The sequence below is a fragment of the Polyodon spathula genome, unplaced genomic scaffold, assembly GCF_017654505.1.
Source record: "Polyodon spathula isolate WHYD16114869_AA unplaced genomic scaffold, ASM1765450v1 scaffolds_1644, whole genome shotgun sequence".
Taxonomy (NCBI): domain Eukaryota; kingdom Metazoa; phylum Chordata; class Actinopteri; order Acipenseriformes; family Polyodontidae; genus Polyodon; species Polyodon spathula.
The window spans coordinates 10,001-13,780 of NW_024473120.1; the positions used below are offsets into that span (position 1 = coordinate 10,001).

The 3,780-nt window shown below is 38.8% G+C and overlaps 3 non-coding genes across 3 annotated transcripts; 2 read left to right on the forward strand and 1 right to left on the reverse strand.

The window, feature by feature from the left end:
- The first annotated feature begins 2,346 nt into the window (after positions 1–2,346).
- On the forward strand, positions 2,347–2,419 carry trnav-aac. The gene has a single exon. It is a non-coding gene; the product is annotated as a tRNA-Val (tRNA).
- A 610-nt stretch (positions 2,420–3,029) lies between these two features.
- Positions 3,030–3,102, forward strand: trnav-aac. Its single transcript has one exon. It is a non-coding gene; the product is annotated as a tRNA-Val (tRNA).
- A 213-nt stretch (positions 3,103–3,315) lies between these two features.
- trnav-cac lies at positions 3,316–3,388 on the reverse strand. The gene has a single exon. It is a non-coding gene; the product is annotated as a tRNA-Val (tRNA).
- Between the last annotated feature and the right edge of the window lie 392 nt (positions 3,389–3,780).

The following is a 3,780-nucleotide window of genomic DNA, read 5'->3' on the forward strand; positions in this document are numbered from 1 at the left end:
GACTCTCTCCAGGGCCACAATGTGCCTGTGGTGCTGCGGTGACCAGACTTGGACACAGTATTCCAAGTGCAGTCTCAGCAGTGCATTATACAATATCATCAAAACCTCCTTTGGATTGTACGCTACCCTATTGGCTATATACCCAAGCATGCCGTTTGCTTTTCTGAATGCTTCCCTGCAGTTTCTGACCAGCTCTCTATGTGGTCTCAGTGTTTCTGCATTGCTTGGGTTTGTTAAATACATCATAGTTTAAGACGTAGAAGTGCATTTACAGTTGATGCACTGGTGTTTTCTGTTCCCACTTCCCTGTAACGTACTTTTACATGAAATTTGCCCTGGCTGCATCCTCAAGGAATTTATTAAATCACTATTCCAAGAATCATGTTTTCAAACAGAGATTTAAAGAAAAGAAAAAAACACCGCACACAACTATATTACAAGGACTCATATCTTAAGCAAGGACTTAAGGTTCCGAGCTGAAAAAATATTTGTCACATGGGCAAAATGTGACTTGTGTACAGACCAGGCAAGTTTCATGAACGTGGCCTCATGGCCTGGACAACACAATACCACTGTTCAAAAGGATCTCATGTAACCTAAACACAACCCATAATACACAACCACACACACACACACACACACACATTAAATTCCACAATCACATTTTATTAAGACAGGTTAAAATCAGAACACAATGCATATAATGAGGATGGTTCAGTAACCCATATCAAACCTCCCCCACAAGAAAGATATGCCAAAAAAGTCTACACAGTGCTCATAATTAATATTGCAATGAGTTCCGGTGCCGGTATAGTCCCACAATCATACTGGCTTATTGCATAATTATAAATTTCATACTTTAGCTAACACTCAGCCTGTGTTCTTTCAGCACACGAAAAAAGGGAAAGAGTAAAAATGCTGATTACTACAGCGGCAAAAGACTATCTCTTCCAATTCTGCTCACACTGATTTAAAAAACAAAACAACAACAAAAAAAAACACAATCTACTTTCATACTTCAGCTAACACTCAACGTGTGTTCTTCAAGCACACGAAAAAGGGAAAGGACTATCTCTTCCAACTTGGCTCACACCGATTTAAATAAATAAATAAATAAATAAATAAAAACACACTCGTTTCCCAACCGGGGACCTTTTGCATGTGAAGCGAACGTGATAACCACTACACTACGGAAACACCTGGAAGAACACTCATCCACTTATCAAAGACAACAAACTAAAAGAATATTGTACTTTGCCGTTTGGGATACATGTAATATAGCGTGTTCATAGGATTTAGAAAGTAGGCTATAAAAATACATCGACAGATTGGGTGATTTCATTCTGATGGCCCATTTCAGATGGTTGTCCAATATAAACATTTTTTTTTTCTTGATGTTTCTGTAATGATGCGCCAATCTCACAAACTACTTAAAGACTCTTGTCGTTCATTAAATAAACTTTGAAACTTTAACCTGTAGTCGTTCGGCTGTTCTAGATTCCTGTTGTCCAGACAAGAAAAGATTAATGAAAAAAACAAGCTGTATTTATTGTATTGAAACAGACTTAACTTTTTAAGCACTAAGAGGCTGAAGTATTATTTTACTGGTCTGCAGTTCTGAGTGGAGGTAGACCTGCATATTGGATTGCAGTGCTGAAATATAAAAGGTCCTTTTATAATATATTAGATAGATATAAAAGGTTGTTTTAAAATATATTTAGATTGTCAGGAGTTAAAGACAACCGTTATATGAGATTAACGAGAGACTTTTATCTTTCATCAAAAAAATGACGCTTCGGGAGTGAGATGCGGAAGGAAGTTTTACCGGAAGTTGCTGTTGGTGCTTATTGTTGCTAGCTTCACATTGCTGAACCGGAGACCTTTTGCGTGTTAAGCGAACGTGATAACCACTACACTACGGAAACCTAACCTAATAAAAAATGAATCAAAAGCTGTCGTAAGAAAAGATACCGGGAATAAGTTTGCTAGAAACTACAAACCCCAGTATAGCTCATCCACACGTCACTAGCAACAAAATGGTACAGAAGCCCTGAAGGGACAAATCAACATTCCTCCCAGACCAGTAACGGAATTACACGACGATCCCTTTATTGAAATGCTAATGCTGTTATTGTATCCAAACAATATTACAAACATGAAAACAGTTCAATCTTTCAAAGTTATAACACTAATCTAATTACATTATCAACCCGCGACTCCTTAGTATTTTCCGCGGCTGTGTTTTTGAAGTAGCCCAATGCCGCGGGGAAACCGCGGACCCGGCAACTCTGACCAGCGACCTGTATCACTTGCTGTGTTCAGATCTTGAGAGCTGTCTTTCATGTGGTTTCCGTAGTGTAGTGGTTATCACGTTCGCCTAACACGCGAAAGGTCCCCGGTTCGAGACCGGGCGGAAACAAGTTTCTTTGTTTTATCTCTCATAATAGTTGACACATGTTAATAAAGCAGGTTTCCGTACAAGATTTTATTTTTCAATTGTATTTTGTGTAAAACGCAATCTACTTTCGTAGTTCAGCTAACACTCAGCGTGTGTTCTTTCAGCACACGAAAAAGGGAAAGGACTATCTCTTCTCTACACTACGGAAACCTAACCTAATAAAAAATGAATCAAAAGCTGTCGTAAGAAAAGATACCGGGAATAAGTTTGCTAGAAACTACAAACCCCAGTATAGCTCATCCACACGTCACTAGCAACAAAATGGTACAGAAGCCCTGAAGGGACAAATCAACATTCCTCCCAGACCAGTAACGGAATTACACGACGATCCCTTTATTGAAATGCTAATGCTGTTATTGTATCCAAACAATATTACAAACATGAAAACAGTTCAATCTTTCAAAGTTATAACACTAATCTAATTACATTATCAACCCGCGACTCCTTAGTATTTTCCGCGGCTGTGTTTTTGAAGTAGCCCAATGCCGCGGGGAAACCGCGGACCCGGCAACTCTGACCAGCGACCTGTATCACTTGCTGTGTTCAGATCTTGAGAGCTGTCTTTCATGTGGTTTCCGTAGTGTAGTGGTTATCACGTTCGCCTAACACGCGAAAGGTCCCCGGTTCGAGACCGGGCGGAAACAAGTTTCTTTGTTTTATCTCTCATAATAGTTGACACATGTTAATAAAGCAGGTTTCCGTACAAGATTTTATTTTTCAATTGTATTTTGTGTAAAACGCTTCAGCTAACACTCAGCGTGTGTTCTTCAAGCACATGAAAAAGGGAAAGGACTATCTCTTCCAATTCGGCTCACACTGATTTAAAGTAAATAAATAAAAATGAAAGAAAACACACATGTTTCCGCCCGGTTTCGAACCGGGGACCTTTCGCGTGTGAGGCGAACGTGATAACCACTACACTACGGAAACACCTGGAAGAACAGTTATCCACTTATCAAAGACAACAAACTACAAGAATATTGTACTGTACATTGCAGTTTGCGTGTTTATAGGATTTAGAAAGTAGGCTAAAAAAATACATGTATTTGTAACGGTTATTATTTAAAAAGAAATGACAAGAAACACTACATTACGAAAATCTGCCAATGACGAAATAGAGAGCTATGCTAAGGATATATATTGCTTATTAAACGAAACAACGTGTTTGCCCTGTAGATTGTATAGTGTAAGCGCGTATATGTTCACGTCCATTCCTGCGCTCAAACATGAAGCATTTACATTGCCCCAGATGCTTTGCTCATGCTCCGTTTTAAAATAATAAAAAATAAAAATAATACATGTTAATGTACGACCATGAACAG